This window comes from Cibotium barometz, chromosome 15 (assembly GCF_041138505.1).
Source record: "Cibotium barometz isolate CiBa-2024 chromosome 15, ASM4113850v1, whole genome shotgun sequence".
Classification (NCBI taxonomy): domain Eukaryota; kingdom Viridiplantae; phylum Streptophyta; class Polypodiopsida; order Cyatheales; family Cibotiaceae; genus Cibotium; species Cibotium barometz.
In genome coordinates this window covers 8,489,658-8,517,011 of record NC_141060.1, presented here as the reverse complement: position 1 = coordinate 8,517,011, position 27,354 = coordinate 8,489,658, and positions in this window count along the sequence as shown.

The window sequence follows — 27,354 nt, the reverse complement described above, 5'->3', positions numbered from 1 at the left end:
GAGTTTGAGCATATTGCGGGAAAAGATAATCCAGTTGCAGATATGCTATCAAGAGCCAGGTATGAAGATGAGAAAGAGATGATTAGTGACATTGATGATGTGGGTACAAAGTTCTATACTACAGCATATGCAAAAGGGGATCATATTTGCCTATCAAATGCACTTGAGTCTTTTATTGAGGAAATATATGAAGGAGATTGGTTGCTTATTAGTCAATATTTGAGTACTCTAACAAGGCAAGAAAATTGGTCTGACTCAGAATTTAAGAGGATCCGCAGAAAAGCATATGGTTACTTTCTAAAGGATGGGTATCTCTGGAAGCATCCTAAGCAGAGGAATGCTATGCCACAGAGAGTCATATGTGATAAAGAGACTCAAGGAAAGCTTGTGAAAGAATTCCATGAGAGTCTCTGGGCTGGACATAGAAGCGTATGGGCCACCTTTACCAAAATAAAGGAAAAATATTGGTGGAGAGGAATGTACAAGGATATTTCCCAATATGTGGAAACATGCATAGTATGCCAAATGTACTCAAATGTGCGGCATCGTGATGGCTTGCAACCAACCTACCCACCTGCCATGCACTACAAATGGGTAGTGGATCTAGTTACAATGCCTTTGGGAATTTGGCAGATGCGGTATATAGCACTTGCAAGAGAAGATTTGACAAATCAGGTAGAAGGGCGTGCTCTTAGAACAAAGAGTACGGAAACAGTATGCAAATTTCTCTTGGAAGATGTGATCTGCCGATATGGTTGTGTTGGGAAAATAACAGCTGATAGGGGTGAGCTAGATGTTGAAGAAGCAAGGGAATTCTTCTCTAGAATTGGTATCAAACTGTCCCTAACATGTGCTTACAATCCTGAGGGCAATGGAAAAAGTGAGCGAGGACATCCTCCAATCATTAAAGCTTTGGCTAAGGCATGCAGAGAAAGAATGCGAGAGTGGCCAAAGCTGCTACCATATGCCTTGTGGGCTGACCGTACAACTCATAGCTCAGTGAGACATGATACATGCCTGCAGAATTGATGTATGGTCAGAAGCCAGTGATGCCAGTTGAAGAAGTAGTTCTAACTTGGAATGTATTGCCCTGGGTCGAAGGATTGAGCAGAGATGACCTCCTTGCATTGCGAATAAGACTGTTGGAGAGGAGGCCTGGAGATATAGAGCTTGCTAAAGCTCGCTTGAAAGATGCAAGGTTGAAAAATAAAGAAAGATTTGATAGTAGACACAGACTCCGGCCAAAACCTATTGAAGAAGGTGATTGGGTTCTAATGTATGATAGTAGCCTTGACAACCAATTCATTGTTCAAAGAAAATTTGCAAAAAGATGGTTTGGCCCTTACATTGTCAAGAATGTGCATGGAAATGCTACGTATACTCTGTGTGAGCTTGATGGAACAGAAGTAAAGAATCTTGTGGCTGGCAAAAGAATCAAGATATTTAAAAGAAGGCATGATAATGATCCTTTTGATTCACAAGAGATTCAGGATGAGAGGCTTGACAGTGGTAGTATGGATATGGTTGAAGAGGAAGAGGATGATCTTCCTGGAACTGCAGAAGATGAAGACGACATCCAGTTATATGTGGACCTTGATGATGATTTGGCACATACCAGAGGATGTGCAGGTTTAGAGGGGGTGGATGTCGTGCCATGGCACGTCTATGATGTGAAACCGTGCATGTGAGGCCATCAAATACACATCCAGATGCATGGGGTTAAGTGCCATGATGAGTCATTATATGATGCCATGTACATATGTTCATATTGTATATGAGGTTCAATAAGACAAGCTGAGGCTGAGTCAGATTTAGGAGTTTTTTGTATATGAGTATGGAGGATGATGTTTTTGCTGTTACTCAGAGCTCATGGGAAAGTTAGAAGCATCCTGTTATATATGATGGCATGAGGGCATACCAATGCACAAAGGAATGCATTTATGAAGGCATGGAGAAATACTTGAATGAGCAATTGGAGATTCTATAAAACACATGGGCCGATATGATGATTTATAAACTATGAAGGTGTCAAGAGAAATGGAGATTTAATGAACATCACAGTGCCGAAGAGTTCATTGAATGTGGGGGAAATGTGGAGATAGAAAACTGCACTTGGACTTCATGGATCATCATGTAGAGGTACATGTATCTTATGTATATCTAATGTGGAGATAGAAAACATGGGGCTTGTAAGCATGTTTTCATAGGTGTGAGAATGCTTTGGGAATCTTGTGTTTGTGCCAAAGCAGGGAATTCAAAGTGGGACTAGCGCTAAGGTTATGCCTTGCAACCTTAATGCTAAGGTTAGAAACAAAGCACTAAGGCTAGCAGCATACGTGGCTAGCAACATACATGGAAAAGGAAATGCATTTCTTTTATTTGGGAGTTTTCTAGATAGCATGGAAGAAAATGCGAGCGCAGCCTTTTACATGGGGAAACTCCCGCGTGAATAGCTGGAAAAAAAGATGGTAAAGGGCGCCGAGTTCTCCGCGGGAAAAAGGAGAAAGGAACCGGAGGCAGACGGCGGCGAACCGGAGTGGGATATAAATTCTGAGAAAAGAGGAACAGCGTCCATCCAACCAGAGTTTTTAATTCCAAGGAGGCGGCTTCTGTTTATGGCGTGTAGGAGTTAGAATTGTAGAGAAAAATGAGTGCTATCCAATGATAGGATTTTCATCATATACTTGTATTCTGTCTTCCGCGGTCTGCAGCGAAGCCACCATAGGAGGAATAGAGAAAAATCAATGAAAATCTCACCTTGCTCTACTCACAGTTAAGTGGGTTTTTTTATTTTGAATATTATAATCAACGATTTGGAAAATTGTATGTTTTATAAACCTTTAAAGGTTTTGAAGAATGGGAAGTTCTTGGGACTTGGAGAATTGTGGAAATAAAGCATCAAAAACACATTAAGGTTCCGGAAGGTTGGTTTTACTTCCTACTCGATCGGATTTTTGGGATTCAAGCCATGGAGTTTTCTAAATCTCATGAGCATGTTATAGTTATGCCATATGCCATCTTTTGTTTGTGAGATGTTAGAATATTAAGGCAGGTTTTCAGGTGATAAAGTGCATCTCGAAATAATGGTTTTGATGGCACTGGATGTAAAGGATGTAACTAGTCACATGTATATTGGAAAAATTGGAAGGCCTTGTTATGCCTACATGTGAATGGTTCAAAGGATTTCATGCAATTTTGTGCAATCATCAGGATGAATTCAAGGATGTATTGAGGTGAATGAACACATGTACTTGTCAATGGAAATAGTGATATTCAATACTCCTTGGGAAATTTTGTGCGTGAGTTTCCTTGCTAGATTTGACATTCACTCTCACAGCTAGAAGTCTCGTACTTTCCTGGCTGTACCGCACACTTCACGACACCGTGGTGGTTGGCCGCCGCTTGTGGGCCAGGCAAGCCGGCCACCCGTCAACGCTTGCTGCCCGTTAGGGTTGGCCGCCGACGGTGGCTGCGCCTAGCGGCCTCGCCTGGCAGCCTCGCCTGGCGGCCTGAACTTAACTTCGCCCCCCTCGCATAGCGGTCGTCTACGTGTGGTCGTCGCCCCCCCTCTGCACAACAGTAGTAGCTGGGTCGTGTTTAGGCTGGCCGCCGCCGCCAGCACCAGGCAGCCACTTATTATTTTTCAAAACCACCCGATGTAATGCTCTACACCAGGCGACCTCTCTTCACAGCCACTTGCTCTACACCAGGCGACTTCTCTCTCACCACCCAAACGAATATGTGTTTTCGCATAGACAAGCTTCAAAGCCAAAAGAAAAACAAAAAATGCTTACTGGTAGATCCGCTTTGGTGTGTGCTACTGAGAGAGAGAGAGAGAGAGAGAGAGAGAGAGAGAGAGAGAGAGAGAGAGAGAGAGAGAGAGAGAGAAATCTTCCTTTCAATTTTGGCCGCCTCCCTCCACACACAATCCATTGTGGAGATAAGGATAAGAGTTTTAGATGGTTGAAAACCATTGACTGGGCTCCGGTCCCCCGATCACACACGAACCTTGACCCAATCGAAACTCACGCTCTGATACCAGTGTTAGATCATCGTAATACCACTACGGGCATTACCACAGGAGGGGACGGCCTCTGGCTCACCACCTAGCCATAGAGGAAGAATGAGGATTGCCCCTCATCCCCCAGGCTATATAGTGTGTGGCCTGTCGTCCACACTAGCCTGGCCGCCCATGGTCCACACTAGCCTGGCCACCCATGACTCCGCATGGGCATCCTCTCCCACTGAACCCCGGATGGCCACGTGACTCCGCATGGGCATCCTCTCCCACTGAACCCCGGATGGCCACGTCCTTGGCCATCCGGTCTGTCGTCGGTCACCACAGGCGTTACAGCCTACGTGACACTAAGGAAGCACCAACTCTTTGCAAAAAAGAGCAAGTGTTCTTTCTCAGTTGACCAGGTGGAATACTTGGGATTCATAGTGTCTAAAGATGGGATTTCTCCTGACTCCACAAAAATCTCTTGGGATTCATAGTGTCTAAAGATGGGATTTCTCCTGACCCCACAAAAATCTAAGTAGTCGTAGATTAGTTAGAGCCCAAGACAGTGAAAGAAGTCAGAGGATTCTTAGGATTAACCGGATGATATAGAACCCAGGTATGCTCAGATATACCATCCCATTTAACTAACCTTCTAAAGAAGAGTACCCTATTTCAATGGACTGATATATGTTAGAGTGCCTTTGATAAGCTGAAGACAGCCTTAGTAACCAAACCTGTCCTTAAATTGCTAGATTTTACCAAACCTTTTGAAGTAGTTGTTACTGATGCCAGTGGTTTTGCCTTAGGTGTTCTCTTATGCAAGAAGGTCATGCAGTGGCCTATGAATCCAGAAAGCTCAGAACACATGAAAGAAATTATGTTGTCCATGACTTAGAGTTACTCTCAGTAGTTTATGCTCCTAAAGTTATGAAGGCATTATCTTTTGGGATAGAGATTCACCTTGATGAGGATAGATCATCAAAGTTTGAAGTGGATCTTCACCCAAAGGGATCTCAGCATGCATCAAAGAAGATGGATGCAGACCCTGTAGGAATTTGATTTTGAAATTAAGTATCAGCCAAGTAAAAAAAATGTGGTAGCAGATGCGCTTAGTAGAAAATCCTCCTTGCTTGCAATAGTTATTGGGTACAAATTGGATGAAGGATGCATGTATTATAATAATCGGCTATGCATTCCCAACGATGAGGGAATAAAGGGAAAGATTTTGAGAGAAGCCCATGATAGCCTGATAGCTGGACATCCAGGGTTCATAAAAACCTACATGTCTGTGAAGAAAAGCTTCTTCTGGCTAGGACTCAAAAAGGATGTACTTAATCATGTGCGGCAATGTTTAATGTGTCAGAGAGTCAAGGCAGAGAGCAAGAATCAGATATGGTCTTCATTCAAGTACGACCCAAAAGAAGTTCCTTATCTTTAGAGAAGTACAAGAACCTCTCTCCCAGATACTGTGGACCATATGCTGTTATAAAGAAAGTAGGAGATTTAGATGATAAACTTCTTCTGCCTCCCCATCTCAATGTACATAATGTATTCCATGTCACTTTGCTTAAGAAGTATGTACCGAGCCCGACTCAAGTGCTTGATCTCCAACTCAAGGTCAGATGGTACTCCAACAACCTGAAGAAATCCTTGACGTTTGGGTGATAGGACGCCTAAGTAGGATCCTAGAGGGTTCTGACCAGGTGATGCACGAGCTCGCGGTTACTAGGACACCCATGCGTATGTCGAGGAAGATTCAAATGAACTAGAAGGAAATTATTTTTGTGAACTGGATTTTGATATTGGATCTCGTTGGTTGACCAGTTGGTCTATGGAGAGTCCTGATGATAATTTTTGTAAAACAATGGACTGGATATTTTGGAGGATTATGATCAGTAATACTATAGTTTCATTGAAAGATTTTTTTAAAAGACAACCGAATCTATTAAAAAGGCAATTTCATATTGGGTGTGTAAGTGGTGTGTCTACCTTGATGGTTTTTAACGTGAATTTTGACACTTTTGGGGTTCTTTTACATGTTCATTTTTTGTTAAAAAAGACGTCAAAAAGGCATGTCGGTAATAGTGATCACATAGTATAAGATTAGGTATCCTTAGGCTTATGCAAGTAAGCTCATGTTCCATCTCATAGGTTTCATGCCATGTCTACATGTTTCTTTTAACCTAAGGTTAACGGGAACCACAAAAAACATCTTGTCAAGACCTTGTACACAATGAATAATGGAGAAGTCATAATCAACAACGAGATTAGAAGGCATATCTAGCTTGTGGAAGAGCTAAGAAAAGGGCTTGGATGTTTGCAGTTAAAAAGGAATGGCCACGGACATCAACAACTATCAATTGGTCACCTACACCATGCAATGTCTACCCAAAGCATGATTATAGATGTGTGTAGCATGTGCTAATCTTGCATTTGCACTTTATGTTATACTCAATGGGGATGGCATGGGTTGTACAAAGGCAATCATCCTATGCACTTCATGGGAGATCTCTAGTTATATCTCATTAGTTCACTTTTTTAGTGTTTGGCACCCCCGTATAATATTAGGTATCCTTAGGCTTATGCAAGTAAGCTCATGTTCCATCTCATAGGTTTCATGCCATGCCTACATATTTCTTTTAACCTAAGGTTAACAGGAACCACCAAAAACATCTTGTCAAGACCTTGTACACAATGATGAATGGAGAAGTCATAATCAACAAACGAGATTAGAAGACATATCTAGCTTGTGGAAGAGCTAAGAAAAGGGCTTGGATGTTTGTAGTTAAAAAGGGATGGCCCACGGACATCAAGAACTATCAATTGGTCGCCTACACCATGCAATGTCTACCCAAAGCATGATTTCAGATGTGTGTAGCATGTGCTAATCTTGCATTTGCACTTTTTGTTATACTCAATGGGGATGGCATGGGTTGTACAAAAGCAATCATCCTATGCACTTCATGGGATATCTCTAGTTAATTCTCATTAGTTCACTTTTTTAGTGTTTGGAACCCAACTAAAGTCAATGTAAATGCCCGTGGCCATTACGTGGCATGTATATAAGTGACTTTAACTAATGAGAAAGGGACATTCCCTTATCTACTATTTGAAAGTGTGCTCTTGCTGCTTCTCCTCTAGCTCTCTACCATATCCTCTTGTCCTCTTGCTAGTGCTTGTGTGAGAGTGAGTGTGTGTGAGAGTCTTTTCCTCTTGCCCTCTTGATCTTGCCAAGTCTTGCTAGTGAGAGAGAGAGTGAACTATTGTCTTGCATAGTGGAGCATGGTCTTGCATAGTGGAGCATGGTCTTGCGTAACAACGAGGAGTGCTAAACTCTACATAGATAACTTTTGTGGTGTGAAAGCGGGAGGTGGGTCTTCTCAAGTTCTAGCATGCATTCGTTTGGTTTCCTCTTCCATGAGATGTCAGATAAGCTACGAAGTTCCCCATGACACACAAAACGTGAGTAATCTTCACATGGCTAGCTTCTTATCAGTGAGTGTTGTGTATTTGGGTTTTCCTTTGGCACCGCTAGAGCAAGAAGCATGGTGGTTTACGTTAACACTTGTTTTGACTCATGTGTAGATCTTGTTTTTATTGGCCACATTGTGACAGACCCGTGAGAGCCTTAATGATATGTATGCTTCTTAAACTTTTTGAAGTTTGACATTTTTTTCGACTACCATATTGAGTTGATAGAATCTTGAAGAAGGAACTTCTTTGGTCCAAAAAAGAGTAGAATCTCCTAGAAGGAATTTATTTGAGAGAAACAAATTCACTATTGAATCCAAAAACAATAAATGTTTTTTTCTTACAAACTAGTGTTAAACATTTTATAGAAAGCTTATGTTTGATAATCACCTTTCCTCAACGTAATAGCCAAACACTTCCTGAATTAGCTTAACTTATCTTGTATCATCTTGCAACTCCTAAATTGGTGCAAATAAATAATAGCAAAACACTTCTTGAATTAGCTCATCTTACCTAAATTGGAGAAGAGTGACTCTTATATATATTGCACTAAGCGACATCTCTCACAACCCATTTGTATTGGCACCCCCAAAATGTTTGGTGTCATGCCTCCAATACGGGTAGGAGGCATAGTGAGAAGGGTAGCCAAGGGCCACAAGATGTGAAGTCAATATGAAGGGTAGCCAAGGGCCACTAGATGTGAAGTCTATATGAAGGGTAGCCAAGCCATATGAAGGCTAGGACAGCCAGAACCATTGGGAAATAGCCTGCATCGACGCATGGTGCTTCATAGTGGTTTTGGCGATGGCCTTCATATGGCTTAGGTTTCGATTTCCCCTTGGCCTACACATGGCCTACACATGGCTTGTCTAGCCTTTGTTTTGGACTTTCCCATCAAACTAACATATATGAAGGCTAGGACAGCCAGAACCATTGGGAAATAGCCTGCATCGATGCATGGTGCTTCATAGTGGTTTTGGCGATGGCCTTCATATGGCTTAGGTTTCGATTTCCCCTTGGCCTACACATGGCCTACACATGGCTTGTCTAGCCTTTGTTTTGGACTTTCCCATCAAACTAATCATACACCCTAGAGTACCATGACCTGCATAGAGATAAAAATACATGCAAAAAACTGGCACGCTTTTTTTGAATTGAATAAAAATATACTCCCCAAATAGATAGTGAGTATAGCCTTTGTTTTGGGCTTTCCCATCAAACCAATCATCCAACCCAGAGTACCACGACCTGCATAGTGATAAAAATACATGCAAAAAACTGGCAGGCTCTTTTTGAATTGAGTAAAAATATACTCCCCAAATAGATACTGAGTACACCCAACAACCATGTAGTTAATCAGTCTAATTAGTCCTTCAACATTGTGGATACATATGGCACTATTCTTTTCAAATGGTTATGGCCTTGGCCTTGATATGGTTAGCCTATTATTGGATATAGACATTAACTCTATGTACAATTCTTGCACATAGAAACCCTCCACATAAAAACCCTCATCATCAAGGAACTACCTTAAAAGAGTTGCTTAAACAATATTCTTGCTTAGGAATTTTCCATGTATACCTATGTGCATGTATCTTCTACCTCAAACAATGTATTGGTGCAAGTCTATATGCATGTCTATATCCACGGTAGCAAAGCCAAGTGTAGTCCAAGGCCACACCATTGGGAAGCAGCCCACGTCAACATGGGCTTCTTCCCATTATGAACTTGGCCTACATGTTTCTTTTAACCTAAGGTTAATGGGAACCACCAAAAGCATCTTGTCAAGGCCTTGTACACAATGAATAATGGAGAAGTCATCATCAACAAACAACGAGATTAGAAGACATATCTAGCTTATGGAAGAGCTAAGAAAAGGGCTTGGATGTTTGCAGTTAAAAAGGGATGGCCACCAACGGACATCAAGAACTATCAATTGGTCGCCTAAACCATGCAATGTCTACCCAAAGCTTGATTTTAGATGTGTGTAGCATACGCTAATCTTGCATTTGCACTTTATGTTATACTCAATGGGGATGGCATGGGTTGTACAAAGGAAATCATCCTATGCACTTCATGGGAGATCTCTAGTTAATTCCCATTAGTTCACTTTTTTAGTGTTTGGCACCCAACTAAACTCAATGTAAATGCCCGTGGCCATTAAGTGGCATGTATATAAGTGACTTTTACTAATGAGAAAGGGACATTCCCTTGTCTACTGATTGAAAGTGTGCTCTTGCTCCTTTTCCTCTAGCTCTTTACCATATCCTCTTGTCCTCTTGGTAGTGCTTGTGTGAGAGTGAGTGTGTGTGAGAGTCTTTTCCTCTTGCCCTCTTGATCTTGCCAAGTCTTGCCTATTGTCTAGCCTTTGTTTTGGACTTTCCCATCAAACCAATCATACACCATAGAGTACCATGACCTGCATAGCGATAAAAATACATGCAAAAAACAGGCAGGCTTTTTCTGAATTGAATAAAAATATACTCCCCAAATAGATAGTGAGTATAGCCTTTGTTTTGGGCTTTTCCATCAAACCAATCATCCACCCTAGAGTACCACGACCTGCATAGTGATAAAAATACATGCAAAAAATTGGCAGGCTCTTTTTGAATTGAGTAAAAATATACTCCCCAAATAGATATTGAGTACACCCAACAACCATGCAGTTAATCAGTCTAATTAGTCCTTCAACACTGTGGATACATATGGCACTATTCTTTTCAAATGGTTATGGCCTTGGCCTTCATATGTCTAGCCTATCATTGGATATAGACATTAACTCTATGTACAATTCTTACACATAGAAACCCTCCACATAAAAACCCTTATCATCGAGGAACTACCTAAAAGAGTTGCTTATTCTTGCTTAGGAATTTTCCATGTATGTCTATGTGCATGTATATTCTACCTCAAACAATGTATTGGTGCAAGTCTATGTGCATGTCTATATCCATGGTAGCCAAGCCAAGTGTAGTCCAAAGCCACACCATTGGGAAGCAGCCCACGCCAATGTGGGCTTCTTCCCATTGGTTTTGAACTTGGCCTACATATGGCTAGGCTACCATGGACATAGAAAAGGATGGGCTACCATGTGGATCTCTTTGCTACTCAAATGTTCTACTGTACCAAGAAGTCAAACATTAGCCTCTACCAATTTTGCTTGTGTGGCACTATGAATATCATCTCTCAGTATTTCAAATCACCCTTAGATATAGATCCCCATGTTTCCCACTCTACATAATTCACATAGACGGTAGATCTCCCTTGCCATCGGAGATGCTCAAGACTATGAGAACTTGAAAGCACTTGTATAAAATGCATCTTGCACTTGATGCTGCTTGCACATGTTATACAATGAACTATATAGAAATCAATACTACATCACTATCTTCAAATTACCCTCCCCAAAGCTATGTGTAGGTTAAGGCCTCACAATTGGGAAGCAGTCCGTGTCGACACGGGCTGCTTCTTCCCAATGGTGTGGGCTTGGCCTACACATGGCTTGGCTACCATGCACATAGACATGGCTTGTCTACCATGAATGCATATGATGTGCAGCGTAAACCGCACAGCATAAACCGCACAGCATAAACCGCACAACATAAATCGCACAACACAAAGTGCACAGCATAAACCCCAAAAATTCCATACCATGCGCAGCATAAACCCCATGATTCCATATCATATCAGTAGCAAAAACTACACAGCATTAAAAAAATTAAAACATGTTGTTTATACAAAAGGCATTTAATAGAATGTTTTAAAAAAGGGGCCCCTTTTTTAAAAATTGAAGAGCAAGAAATATGTAGAAAACATTGTTTCCAACCATGACAAACCTATGCGCATCTGCATCCAAATCCACGTAAACAAAGGGGAGATTTAGCGCATGCAAGGCCTTCTGATTTTTACACAACAATAGGGTCAATGCATGCTTGGGTGTAGCCATTTTTGGTGAGGTTCAGGGCATTTTTTGTATATAGGTAACTTTCCTGACCCATAACTTATGCATTGCTCAATGGAATTCGACAAACTTGGTATCCAAGCAATAGTGCACATTCCAATCTTCAATATGAGACAAACAAAACACAAAAGCAAAATTTATAATCTGATCATTAAAGTGTTACAAGTTTGATGTGGCGTCTGAGGCATGTGTTTTAAATAGCATATGTTATAACACTTTATGCAAAAATGTCAAAAATTTGTTCTGCACATACATGCAACCAAGTAATCATTCTAAAGTACACTACGTGAGCTTCTCCTTAACCATAGGACACATTCAATTGAGAACATCTGGTATGGTTTAAGGGACCTTCAATGTTGTGCTAGAATTTTGCATACCCATTCGAGGGCACGCTCCATAACCTTTTTTTGGTTTGTTGAAAACCTAAAGGGATTGAAAAAATGGAATCCACACTAGTGGGACTAATGCATGGTGGTCTTAAAACATTGGTAGTTGGTTATATCGGTATCTTGATTCACCCTGGAATGGAAGAAATTGAAAATGTTCAATTTTTGCATGTGCAAAGATCTTTTAATAAATCCAACACTATTTACAATTTTTCATTGCTTCTTTTTCTTTGCAGTTTCCTTGCTATATGACTCCTAAGCATGTCAAGGGTCATTGCATTTCACATCGCACACCATCAAATCTGATAGCGTGCCTGTCATGTAGGCTGTAATGCCTGTGTGACCGACGGCAGATCGGATGGCCATATTCGGGGTTCAGTGGGAGAGGACGCCCATGCGGAGTCATGGGCGGCAAGGCTAGTGTCGACGGCCAGGCTAGTGTGGACGGCCAGGCTAGTGTGGACGGCAGGCCACACACTACATAGCCTGGGGGATGAGGGGCAATCCTCATTCTTCCTCTATGGCTAGGTGGTGAGCCAGAGGCCGTCCCCTCTTGTGGTAACACCCTTAGCGGCGTTATGAGAATGTAACATTGGTATCAGAGCGTGGTTCGATGGGATTGTCAGAGCCCGCGCGTGACCGGGGGACCGAAGCCCACCACTCGTCAGAGCCCGCGCGTGACCGGGGGACCGAAGCCCACCACTCGATGGTTTTCAACCATTCATCTTCTCACCCTTATCTCCAATGGAGTGTGTGGAGGGAGGTGGCCAAGAAGAATGGAAGGGAAGAACTTTCTCTCTCTCTCTCTCTCCCCGTCACACACAGCATGCAAATTGGAGGTAAGCTTCTTGTTTTTTTTGCTGCGTTGAAGCGTATCTGCGAATATATTTTTCGTTTGGTAATGAAGCTTATCTACGAAAGAATTCGCTGACGCTTTTTTGGAACGAAAAGCGTTTCGTTGAACTGTGTGGGGGGGGCGACACCAGCCCCACGGCAATGGCCAAAAAACACTGTGTTTTAAGGTGGGCGCGTTGTCCAGCGCCGTCCGGCAAAAAGCGCCCACATGTTTCGACACAAGCGCTGAAGGCTCCGGTTCAGGTAGAACTACAGACCCTCCAGCTTAAGCGTGCCTTCAATGATCTTCTCGGAGTCGGGCGCCAGCACCTCGCCTACCCAGTGGATCTCGTACAGTGGCCTCTCCACGTGGAGCTGGGGTAGGGCGTCCACAATGACACCCGAGGTACGCCGAAGAGGGCGGTGCCCACGAGCTCGTAGGGAAACTTCTCGTTGAAAGGGTGGATGGCGGGCAGGCGGAGTTGACGGCCCTGCTGAGGCCCGGCCACGCCAGCCACGCCTAGGCAGCTAGCCAAGCATCAAATTCTCACGGAATCGATTGTAGTCTTGGTGGAATGGGACGCCAAGGCTTGTGCATGTAACTTGACTCTTTGGCAGGTCTGTATGTACACTTGTCTGTAGTGATAAAGTGTGCAAGATAAAATTTGAACTTTGAAAATTACCAGTTACAGAGTTCGGAGAAGCTCTAGGTAGCAAGACCATGATGGTGTACTAGTGCTAATAGAGTGATTTAGTTCCGGAGTGATCTAAATCTAGAGGTGAGCAGTAAGACTAGTTTGGTTGGACAGTTTTGTGCATGGGGGATGCCCTATAGCATTTTGCAAGCGTAGTCTTGCCTATGTTCAACATAAGTGTGCGATTGTGAGCACATTTTAGTTGCTACCATATGAATTTGGGAAATATATTACTTTCCTACATAAGCAATTGTAATATTGCATGACAGGCTATTTTGCTTACAAAGTTCATGTGCGTGTAAACCCTATAAGTCGTATGACCCTGGGAAATGAGTGGAGCATTTCTAGGATTTAATCCCAGATGAGCCTGGTTGTTGTTAGTATCGGATCCGACATATGAAGTGTACATAAACTCGGGCTGAGTTAGGATAGAAGGCTAAGTCGGAGAGCTTAGTGGTAAATCCTACTGTATCTGGTGAGTTTTGACTTAACCGGAGTGTTAAGAAGTAAACTCAGAGTCTGGGGCTGAACTGGAGTGTTCGGAGGCAGACATATCTTTGTTAAATCGGAGAATTTAGCAACAGATGAGCTTGGGGTGAACCATGGTACCCAGGAAAAAAACTCTTCACACTAAAATAGTGCACAATAATTTTAGGGTGATAAAAATCCATCGTAGGAATGTTTTACAACTTTCCATAGATGATAGATGAAGACCATGTACTTTACGGAGTTAAAGTACATAGGTGGTGACTTCGGCGCCACATTTTTTGTAGGAAGTCACCAGTGGTGTAATTAGGTCAGCCGAGACTCCACAAGACCTATGCACTAGTTTTTAAGTTGACCTCTATGATAAGGACGTCCAAATATTCGTGTTGTAATACTAGAAATTGTACTGCAATGTGCAATGGAGGGGTCAATTTGTGTAGTCACTTCTTAGCAGCAAGTGACTTAAGCATCTTGTTATAGATGGTTGTATATGGTACTCCCACTCGGGGGAGGTACGCCATTGGGTACGGAGCTACTCACAGACTAGTATGGAACTACTAGTGTGATGATAGTGGGTACGTAGTTACTCACTACTAATACATAGCTACTAATAAAATTAAGATCCTCGAGTGAAAGATACTCTAGATCAACATTTTAAATTACCGAACCACAATCTATGAGTATCGTGGTACTCATAAATATGTTGACGTTTCTCAAATCGAGGGACCGATTTGTTTGATGGTATGGACTAAGCAAGGAGAGTTGAGTAACTTAAAAGTTACACATCACTAGTCCTAGTGAGTTGTTGAGGTCATCCGTAGTTTGATGATCCCCTCTACCTATCAGATAACATTCAATTTTGCAAGCCCTGGCATTTAATCCGTAGTGATTATGAGTTTGGTGTGAGATATGGTTATGAAGTTCTTACAAGAGTACTCGTTTATTTATAGCTTGGTAGAGATTGCCACCTGTGATGGGTAGGTAGCTTTACCGCTATAATGAGGAGGCAGCAAATAATGTTCTCATAGTTATACTTCATACCAACACGAAACAGGGATAGGATGATATTCCTAAGTTCATCATCACGAAGTACTGTGATGTTTGCATTTATATTGAATGTATGATGTAATGAGACATTGGGCTTGTGTAATTACCATCAATTATCTAGCAACCTATGGCTTCGCAGCAAGCTCAGTCATTATCTGTGGATTGATAATGTGGTTATTAGTAGTTTGGAATTTTCTTGATAGATGGTACAACCCACCCACATGATTCATAAGTGTGTAACCGCTTATGAAGGGTAATAATATGCAACAATAAAGCACTTTGTTACAAGTGTGAAACCACTGATCTATTGCAAAGCAGTTTATCAATAGTACCACCATATGTGCGTAGACACTATACCACATCTTCATTGCAAGATGTTTAAAAGTTTCTTCGAAGGACTCAAGAATATAACATATGATATTAAACACGGTCTAGATTTGTTCTTGGACCTATGAAACTAGCGCGTAGTCCGCTTGAGAGTAGAGTTTTTGAGGACAAAAACCTTTCTTGAGGGAAAGGAGGGATATCCTCAAATATCACATAAACTGAAATAGTTGTGTGAGTCTAGACACTACTTGAAGGGATGTGTCTGGTAATAGCAAACCTTTCTTGAGGGATATCCTCAAATATCACATAAACTGAAATAGTTGTGTGAGTCCAGACAATACTTGAAGGGATGTGTCTGGTAATAGCAACAAAGAGTTGTAAGTGATTGGATGTAACTCCAGACACTTGTAGTGGTGCAAGAATCTTTATCAAACATCTCTCCACATACTATATGGTCTGCCCACATATATAGTATGGCATAAGAGATAGAAATTTGATTGTTATAGTTGAAGGGAAATTTTCAAAACTTACATTTACTCTGAGTTAGAGTGGAGTTTAACCATCCGTAGATTGATGGTAGTTAGAAACTCAACAAGATTAAAGAGCATATGCTTGTGCAAAGATGTTACTTTAAGAGAGAAAGTAACTCTCAGCTTTCAAACTAATCCTTGTGATGCATGATTAGATTGGCTCTAGTTTATTTCTCCTATGGCCGTAGAGCTTTCCAAGGAGAAGTTTTAACAAGTTGGTGATGCAACATGGTAGGCTAGTCTACAAATATCTAGTAGCATAGTCTGAGAACTTGCGCTACTAGAGTGCTCTCCAGTACATTAGCTTCTGTGCTAATGACATGATGCAAAATCAAGGCATGAAATTTGCCTTGGGGTTTTGGTTGAAATACCAAATCACGGCTTGCGTGAGTACTACTAGACATTTGCTTACCAATGACTTCCCCAGTTAATGGCACGTCGGATTGCCCGTAGCGGCGGTCGAGCTCGACCGGACACGTGGGAGAAATATGCTAATTACTCCATTGACGACGGGTACTTACTTTACAAGGGTAGAGTATGTGTACCAACTATTGGTGACTTTCGGGCCCAAACTCTTAAAGAAAGTCATGATAGTCCAAGTGCGGGTCATCCTGGGATTCAGAAGACCTGTGCACTAGTAAAAAGACGATTTTATTGGCCTAGTTTGTTTAAGAACGTCCAGACTTATGTGCTGAAATGCAGTAAGTGCCAGGTCAATAAACATGAACGTCTTAAAGTTGGAGGACTACTCCGACAGCTGGAGATTCCTCAAGGGAAATGGGAAAGCATTTCCATGGATTTCATTACCGATTTACCCAAGACGGGTCGAGGGAATGACTCGGTGTGGGTGGTAGTGGACATGTTAACTAAAATGGCAAAGTTTATTGCCACGAAGAAAACTGTAAAAATGCCAGAGTTGGCAAAACTCTTCATTGAACATCTCTACAAGCTATATGGCCTGCCCGTATAGATATAGTGTCGGATAGAGAAAGAAAGTTCAACAGTCATTTTTTAAGGGAAATCTTCAAAAAGTTGGATACTACTCTGAGTATGAGTACGGTAGATCATCCAGAGTCTGATGGTCAAACCGAAAGAGTTAACCAAATTCTAGAGGATATGTTGCTTTCTTATGTTAGTAAGAAGCAATCTAATTGGGAAGAGTACTTGCCCTTTTTGGAGTTTGCCTATAACAGCTCCAAGCACTCAGTGAACGACTGGATTTACACCATTCATGTTAATGTATGGATTCCAGCCGAGATCTCCGATGGCTGTAGGCCTAGAAAAGGAGAAGATTCAATCTGTCAAGGGTTTCCTTGAAGATATGAATGATATGCTCAGAGCCGCACGTGAGAGCATTCGTAGCGCTCAGGATCGCGCAAAAACTTATGCGGATAAAGGACGAAGAAAGGTGACCTTTGCAGAAGGTGACTTTGTATTCCTCAAGGTTCCTGCGCAGTCAGAAACCATGAAAACGGGAAAGTGTGATAAACTTTCTCCGAGATATTGTGGTCCTTTTAAAATCCTTAAGAAGATTGGGGACGTAGCATATAAACTTGAGTTACTGGAGAGTTCTCAAGTCCATCCTGTCTTCCATGTCAGTAAATTGAAGAAATCAGTTCATCGGTTAGAGAACGCAGTTTCTCTAGGATTTTGGTGGACATGATAGAGCCACCAAAGATACCACATGAACCTGAAAAGATTCTACAATATCGTGATAGACAAACCCGACATAAAGTGTACCAGGAGGTACTTGTTAAATGGACAGATAGGGATGAGGAGGTAGCAACCTGGGAACGCCGTAGTGCAATTTCCAAAAGGTTTCCCCAGTTTGTTTTCGAGGACGAAAACTCTTCTTAAGGGGGGGGTAATGTCATGTAGGCTGTAATGCCTATGAGACTGACGGCAGACCGGATGGCCATATTCGGGGTTCAGTGGGAGAGGATGCCCATGCGGAGTCATGGGCGGCCAGGCTAGTGTGGATGGCAGGCCACACACTACATAGCCTAGGGGATGAGGGGCAATCCTCATTCTTCCTCTATGGCTGGGTGGTGAGCCAGAGGCCATCCCCTCCTGTGGTAATGCCCGTAGCGCCGTTACGGGAATGTAACAGTGCCCTTTGGCCTATTGGTGTTTTGAAGCATTTTAGGCCACATTCCACTTGCTTGGGGGTAAGATTTTGCTGACGTGTATCGCCGGAGGGGAAAAACCACGGTGGGTGAAAATTTCAATACCCCGTAGACTTTCAAATTTTCAGGCCTCCCGCTGTGGGGCGAATGTTTTGAATAAAGTACATAACCTGCCACCTACTATGTTGCAAAGTATTGTGTTCGTTTTCTTTGTCTTCTTTTCTTTGCTTTGTAAGATGTCTTCTTTTCTTTACTCACCTCCCCAGCTAGCTGGTCTTTCTGTGATCGTCTCCATGGAAATGGCAAGATGCAGCTCGCCCCCCCACCCTACAAGATGCACAATTTGGTGTGGCATTGTATTCTTTACCCTGGTAAGTTGTCTTCTTTTCTTTGCTCACCTAACGAGCTCAATGGCCTCTATCAGATCCCTTGCTTTACTGGTCTCACCAACGCGGTGGTCTCTATCTTCTTTGCTTTGCTTGCCTCTTAAGCTAGATGATCTCTGTATAAATCGTCTCCATGGCAATATGCAACTCTTCATGGCTTGCAAGAGAACCAGAAAAAGGTGGCAAGATAGGAACGTTGAAAAGCTTGGTCAAGGCACAAGGAGCATATTGCAAGACGAGGAAAGAAATGGCACGGATGACAAGCTCAAAGCGGCAATGCAAGACACTTTTGCAATGTATGCGGAGGGAGAAACAATGAGAAGACATAAGACTCCTTGCAGAGCAGCACAACAGGAAGCGGTTGTAGATGGATGCATTTGAACATTGCCATCGGAGCAGAGAACACGAGCTGTGGCCAATAGATTAGTGGGAGAATTCAAGGCAGCAACATCAGGCCATTCACATGAGTACAAGCCTCCTGTCATTAGAAGCTTTACCTTGCACCCTAAAATCCATAGAGTGAAAACCCCGCCAACACCTTAGGAGATGCACGCACAAGAGACACTACTTTCTAACCTAAGAGATGGCCTACAGAAAGTGAAAGGGGTACACAGCTTAGATCAATTAGCTGCAAAGAGAGCGACATTAGCTATGTTGGTATCCCCTGAAACAAAGACGAAACAGCTTAAATGCACAACGTCAAAGATGTTGTCAATCTCAGAAGGTCCAACATTGCTCTAGCAGTTGGATGCAGAGTAAAAGTAATGCACGATGATCAAGAATTGAAAAGTATGTGGGCTTCAACAGAATGCAAGAAAAGGAAAGACACCCTGCTGACTGCGGAACTCACTACTAGAGTGACATCGTTCTGGCAGGAGAACACTGAATTATGGTAGGATATACCATGCTTCCAAATATGTGTCTTAACGTGAACTAATGCCCATCATTATAAGATGGGGTTGGAAGGCATTTAACACTAGCCTTATAGAAAAAAATAATTTTGGTGGGATATTGAGATATTTTCATTCAGGGGTGGGTTAACGTCATATCTAGATGGTCTCATGATGCCTAGTGGGTGGTGCTTTCATGTCACATTTTTTTGAGATTATGTTTTTTAAGATTAAATAAACTCACATGTTTTGTTGTAATAAAATAGGGCCTAGTAAGCTAGGTAGCAAGTTGGCCATGTGCCCTAATAGGTATGTCAAAAATTTGCTCTGCACATACATGCAACCAAGTAATCATTCTAAATTACACTACGTGAGCTTCTCCTCAACCATAGGACACATTCAATTGAGAACATCTGGTATGGTTTAAGGGACCTTCAATGTTGTGCTAGAATTTTGCATACTCATTCGAGGGCACCCTCCATAACCTTTTTTTGGTTTGTTGAAAACCTAAAGGGATTGAAAAAATGGAATCCACACTAGTGGGACTAATGCATGGTGGTCTTAAAACATTGGTAGTTGGTTATATCGGTATCTTGATTCACCCTGGAATGGAAGAAATTGAAAATGTTCAATTTTTGCATGTGCAAAGATCTTTTAACAAATCCAACACTATTTACAATTTTTCATTGCTTCTTTTTCTTTGCAGTTTCCTTGCTATATGACTCATAAGCATATCAAGGGTCATTGCATTTCACATCGCACACCATCAAATCCGATAGCGTGCCCTTTGGCCTATTGGTGTTTTGAAGCATTTTAGGCCACATTCCACTTGCTTGGGGGTAAGATTTTGCTGACGTGTATCACCGGAGGGGGGAAACCATGGTGGGTGAAAATTTCAATACCCCGTAGACTTTCAAATTTTTAGGCCTCCCGCTGTGGGGCGAATGTTTTGAATAAAGTACATAACCTGTCACCTACTATGTTGCAAAGTATTGTGTTTGTTTTCTTTGTCTTCTTTTCTTTGCTTTGTAAGATGTCTTCTTTTCTTTACTCGCCTCCCTAGCTAGCTGGTCTTTCTGTGATCGTCTCCATGGAAATGGCAAGATGCAGCTCGCCCCCCACCCTACAAGATGGACAATTTGGTGTGGCATTGTATTCTTTACCCTGGTAAGTTGTTTTCTTTTCTTTGCTCACATAACGAGCTCAATGGTCTCTATCAGATCCCGTGCTTTGCTGGCCTCACCAACGCGGTGGTCTCTATCTTCTTTGCTTTGCTTGCCTCTTAAGTAATAGTAGCGAAGCTATGGCAAATTGAGAATTATCAGTAATAGTAGCAAAGCTATGGCAATTTTTTTTAAAAAAACATATCTTATTTTTATGCATAATACTAAAAGAAGAATTTCTACCATATTCTAGGTTTAGAAATTTTAAGCAAAAAGAATGATTTTTATCATATTCATGAAAGAATGCTTTTTAGTATTTATGCATAATTATTTAATTAAGAGAAAATAGAAATTTTTGATAAATTTATTTTTATGCATAAGAATTTAAATGTTAAAAGAGCAATTCCCATGACATTTGGGATTCAATCATTTAAATTTTAAAAGAGGAATTTTTTACATATTCCAAAATATGGATATTTAGAGAAATTTTCATGGTATTTAAGTAGAAAAAGGTCTAAATTAATTTTGATGATAAAAGAGGAGTTTTCACCGTAATTCCACATAGGAAATTAGGATATACTAATGTTGATGATTAAATTGGTGGAAAGAATATTTTAAGATATTTATATATCGATAAATCAATAAATTGATATATACTCAAAGATTGGATTAGTGGAAGAAGAGTATTTTTATAAAATCTCGATATTCTCATATAGAACTATTTCTAGATTCTATTGTGGTTAGGAAGGAAAGAAACTCATAAAGTTAGAATTTTCCTTACGATTATAGAAGTTCCGTTAAATTATCTGAAGAAAATCCTTAGGAATCAAAGTTAGAAGTAAACCAAATAAATTTTGATTAGACCACGATCGTGAGAATGGCAACCAGTAAATTACTTGCCCATCTCTCGAATCTGAATCAAGAAAAAACCTCGTGAGACCAATTCCAAATCTTGACACAAAGAATAGACTACCGTTGAATTAGAGAAGTTTTCCTTTAATATAAATCATCAAGAATCAAGTTGGAAATTCAGCCAAATGATGGGTAGATTACCGTGATGTGAGATCAATGATTCTCATTAAGAAAATCTGGATTGTGGAAAAAAGGGTTTTGTGGAATCAAACTCAAACCGCGAATTCCACTTGCATAGAATCTCTGTTTTTAAAGGACTGTTTTACGCCAGAATGCCGGAGGAAGCATTTGGCTTGTGATTTAAAACTAAGGAGAGATTCGTTGTAACAGCTAGCGTGGAGTCATCAAAGGACGTCGCTCGTGGCAAAGTAAACCTACTGAGGTCTTGACAGCCTCGGTATGGTTAAAATGGTGCGCTTCTGATATGATGGGCGAGGACCGACGAAGTGGTCCCTGAGTAAAATGATAGGACGCCTAAGTAGGATCCTAGAGGTTTCTGACCAGGTGATGCACGAGCTCGCGGTTGCTAGGACACCCATGCGTATGTCGAGGAAGATTCAAATGAACTGGAAGGAAATTATTTTTGTGAATTGGATTTTGATATTGGATCTCGTTGGTTGACCAGTTGGGTCTACGGAGAGTCCTGATGATAATTTTTGTAAAACAATGGACTAGATATTTTGGAGGATTATGATCAGTAATACTATAGTTTCATTGAAAGATTTTTTTTAAAGACAACCGAATCTATTAAAAAGGCAATTTCATATTGGGTGTGTAAGTGGTGTGTCTACCTTGATGGTTTTTAACGTGAATTTTGACACTTTTGGGGTTCTTTTACATGTTCATTTTTTGTTAAAAAAGACGTCAAAAAGGCATGTCGATAATAGTGATCAGATAGTATAAGATTAGGTATCCTTAGGCTTATGCAAGTAAGCTCATGTTCCATCTCATAGGTTTCATGCCATGTCTACATGTTTCTTTTAACCTAAGGTTAATGAGAACCACCAAAAACATCTTGTCAAGACCTTGTACACAATGAATAATGGAGAAGTCATAATCAACAACGAGATTAGAAGGCATATCTAGCTTGTGGAAGAGCTAAGAAAAGGGCTTGGATGTTTGCAGTCAAAAAGGAATGGCCACGGACATCAAGAACTATCAATTGGTCACCTACACCATGCAATGTCTACCGAAAGCATGATTATAGATGTGTGTAGCATGTGCTAATCTTGCATTTGCACTTTATGTTATACTCAATGGGGATGGCATGGGTTGTGCAAAGGCAATCATCCTATGCACTTCATGGGAGATCTCTAATTATATCTCATTAGTTCACTTTTTTAGTGTTTGGCACCCCAGTATAATATTAGGTATCCTTAGGCTTATGCAAGTAAGCTCATGTTCCATCTCATAGGTTTCATGCCATGTCTACATGTTTCTTTTAACCTAAGGTTAACGGCAACCACCAAAAACATCTTGTCAAGACCTTGTACACAATGAATAATGGAGAAGTCATAATCAACAAACAAGATTAGAAGACATATCTTAGTATCTAGCTTGTGGAAGAGCTAAGAAAAGTGCTTGGATGTTTGCAGTTAAAAAGGGATGGCCCACGGACATCAAGAACTATCAATTGGTCGCCTACATCATGCAATGTCTACCCAAAGCATGATTTTAGATGTGTGTAGCATGTGCTAATCTTGCATTTGCACTTTTTGTTATACTCAATGGGGATGGCATGGGTTGTACAAAGGCAATCATCCTATGCACTTCATGGGAGACCTCTAGTCAATGTAAATGCCCGTGGCCATTACGTGGCATGTATATAAGTGACTTTAACTAATGAGAAAGGGACATTCCCTTATCTACTATTTGAAAGTGTGCTCTTGCTGCTTCTCCTCTACCTCTACCATATCCTCTTGTCCTCTTGCTAGTGCTTGTGTGAGAGTGAGTGTGTGTGAGAGTCTTTTCCTCTTGCCCTCTTGATCTTGCCAAGCCTTGCTAGTGAGAGAGAGAGTGAACTATTGTCTTGCATAGTGGAGCATGGTCTTGCGTAACAACGAGAAGTGCTAAACTCTACATAGATAACTTTTGTGGTGTGAAAGTGGGAGGTGGGTCTTCTCAAGTTCTAGCGTGCATTCGTTTGGTTTCCTCTTCCATGAGATGGCAGATAAGCTACAAAGTTCCCCATGACACACAAAACGTGAGTAATCTTCACATGGCTAGCTTCTTATTAGTGAGTGTTGTGTATTTGGGTTTTTCTTTGGCACCGCTAGAGCAAGAAGCATGGTGGTTTACGTTAACACTTGTTTTGACTCATGTGTAGATCTTGCTTTTATTGGCCACGTTGTGAAAGACTCGTGAGAGCCTTAATGATATGTATGCTTCTTAAACTTTTTGAAGTTTGACATTTTTTTCAACTACCATATTGAGTTGATACAATCTCGAAGAAGGAACTTCTTTGGTCCAAAAAAGAGTAGAATCTCATAGAAGGAATTTATTTGAGAGAAACAAATTCACTATTGAATCCAAAAACAAAAAATGTTTTTTTCTTACAAACTAATGTTAAACATTTTACAGAAAGCTTATGTTTGATAATCACCTTTCCTCAACTTAATAGCCAAACATTTCCTGAATTAGCTTAACTTTTTACATCTTGTATCATCTTGCAACTCCGAAATTGGTGCAAATAAATAATAGCAAAACACTTCTTGAATTAGCTCATCTTACCTAAATTGGAGAAGAGTGACTCTTATATATATTGCACTAAGCCATATCTCTCACAACCCATTTGTATTGGCACCCCCAAAATGTTTGGTGTCATGCCTCCAATACGGGTAGGAGGCATAGTGAGAAGGGTAGCCAAGGGCCACAAGATGTGAAGTCAATATGAAGGGTAGCCAAGGGCCACTAGATGTGAAGTCTATATGAAGGGTAGCCAAGCCATATGAAGGCTAGGGCAGCCAAAACCATTGGGAAATAGCCTGCATCGACGCATGGTGCTTCATAGTGGTTTTGGCGATGGCCTTCATATGGCTTAGGTTTCGATTTCCCCTTGGCCTACACATGGCCTACACATGGCTTGTCTAGCCTTTGTTTTGGACTTTCCCATCAAACTAATCATACACCCTAGAGTACCATGACCTGCATAGTGATAAAAATACATGCAAAAAATTGGCACGCTTTTTTTGAATTGAATAAAAATATACTCCCCAAATAGATAGTGAGTATAGACTTTGTTTTGGGCTTTCCCATCAAACCAATCATCCAACCCAGAGTACCACGACCTGCATAGTGATAAAAATACATGCAAAAAACTAGCAGGCTCTTTTTGAATTGAGTAAAAATATACTCCCCAAAAAGATACTGAGTACACCCAACAACCATGTAGTTAATCAGTCTAATTAGTCCTTCAACATTGTGGATACATATGGCACTATTCTTTTCAAATGGTTATGGCCTTGGCCTTGATATGGTTAGCCTATTATTGGATATAGACATTAACTCTATGTACAATTCTTGCACATAGAAACCCTCCACATAAAAACCCTCATCATCAAGGAACTACCTTAAAAGAGTTGCTTAAACAATATTCTTGCTTAGGAATTTTCCATGTATACCTATGTGCATGTATCTTCTACCTCAAACAATGTATTGGTGCAAGTCTATGTGCATGTCTATATCCATGGTAGCAAAGCCAAGTGTAGTCCAAGGCCACACCATTGGGAAGCAGCACACGTCAACGTGGGCTTCTTCCCATTATGAACTTGGCCTACATGTTTCTTTTAGCCTAAGGTTAATGGGAACCACCAAAAGCATCTTGTCAAGGCCTTGTACACAATGAATAATGGAGAAGTCATCATCAACAAACAACGAGATTAGAAGACATATCTAGCTTATGGAAGAGCTAAGAAAAGGGCTTGGATGTTTGCAGTTAAAAAGGGATGGCCACCACGGACATCAAGAACTATCAATTGGTCGCCTAAACCATGCAATGTCTACCCAAAGCTTGATTTTAGATGTGTGTAGCATACACTAATCTTGCATTTGCACTTTATGTTATACTCAATGGGGATGGCATGGGTTGTACAAAGGAAATCTTCCTATGCACTTCATGGGAGATCTCTAGTTAATTCCCATTACCTCACCTTTTTAGTGTTTGGCACCCAACTAAAGTCAATGTAAATGCCCGTGGCCATTAAGTGGCATGTATATAAGTGACTTTTACTAATGAGAACGGGACATTCCCTTGTCTACTGATTGAAAGTGTGCTCTTGCTCCTTCTCCTCTAGCTCTTTACCATATCCTCTTGTCCTCTTGGTAGTGCTTGTGTGAGAGTGAGTGTGTGTGAGAGTCTTTTCCTCTTGCCCTCTTGATCTTGCCAAGTCTTGCTAGTGAGAGAGTGAGAGTGAACTATTGTCTTACATAGTGGAGCATGGCCTTGGGTAACAACGAGGAGTGCTAAACTCTACATAGACAACTTTTGCAGTGTGAAAGCGGGAGGTGGGTCTTCTCAAGTGCTAGCATGAATTCGTTTGGTTTCCTCTTCCCTGAGATGGTGGATAAGCTATGAAGTTCCCCATGACACACAAAACGTGAGTACTCTTCATGTGACTGCATGGTAGTTTACGTTATCACTTGTTTTGACTCATGTGTAAGGCTTGTTTTTATTGGCCATGTTGTGAAAGACCCGTGAGAGCCTCAATGATATGTATGCTTCTTAAACTTTTTGAAGTTTGACATTTTTTTCGACTACCATATTGAGTTGATAGAATCTCGAAGAAGGAACCTATTTGATCGAAAAAAGAGTAGAATCTCCTAGAAGGAATTTGTTTGAGAGAAATGAATTCACTATTGAATCCAAAAACAACAAATGATTTTTTTTCTTACAAACTAGTGTTAAACATTTTATAGAAGCTTATGTTTGATAATCACCTTTCCTCAACTTAATAGCAAAACACTTCCTGAATTAGCTCAACTTTTTACATCTTGCAGCTCCTAAATTGGTGCAGATAAATAATAGCAAAACACTTCTTGAATTAGCTCATCTTTCTTTATCTTTTATCAAGTGAGTGTGAATACCCGTGGTGAGTAAGTGACATGTATATAAGTGGCTTTAACTAACGAGAAAAGGGACATTCCCTCCTTGAGTGTTGATTGAAAGTGTGCTCTTGCTCCTTGTTCTCTAGCTTTCTACCCTATCGTCTTGTCCTCTTGGTAGTGCTTGTGTGAGAGTTTTTTCCTCTTGCTCTCGGTCTTGCCATGTTTTGCTAGTGAGAGAGTGAGAGTGAACTATGGTCTTGCACAATGGAGCAAGGTCTTGCAACAATGGGGAGTGCTAAGCACTACAAAGACAACTTTTACGATGTGACAGTGAGAGGTTGGTCTTCTCAATTGCTAGCGTGCATTCGTGTGGTTACCTCTTCCATGAGATGGTGGATAAGCTACGAAGTTCCCCCCCACGACACACAAAAGGAGAGTACTCTTCATATGGCTAGCTTCTTGTTAGGAGTGTTGTGTATTTGGGTTTTCCATTAACACCACTACCAGCAGAGCGAGCATGCTAGTTTGTGTTAACAGTTTTTTTACTCATGTGTAGGGCTTGTTTTTAATGGCCACATGGGATCCGAGAGAGCCTCAATGATATGTATGCTTCTTAAACTTTTTGAAGTTTGAGATTTTTTTCGACTATCATATTGAGTTCATAGAATCTCAAAAAAGGAGCTTATTTGATCTAAAAAAGAGTAAGATCTCCTAGAAGGAATTTGTTTGAGAGAAAAAAACTCACTATTGAATCCACAAACAACAAATGAATTTTTTTCCTTACAAACTAGTGTTAACATTTTATAGAAATCTTATGTTTGATAATCACCTTTCCTCAACTTAATAGCAAAACACTTCCTAAATTAGCTCAACTTTTTATATCTTGTATCACATTGCAACTCCTAAATTGGTGCAAATAAATAATAGCGAAACACTTCTTGAATTAGCTCATCTTTCTTTATCTTTTATCATTTGGCAACCTCTAAATTCGTAAAAATAAATAAATGACCTTTGTTATGCACAAAACAAACTTTTTCGAATGGCATATATAACTTAAGTTGTCTCAAAACATCAGGTAATAATAAATGTACAAA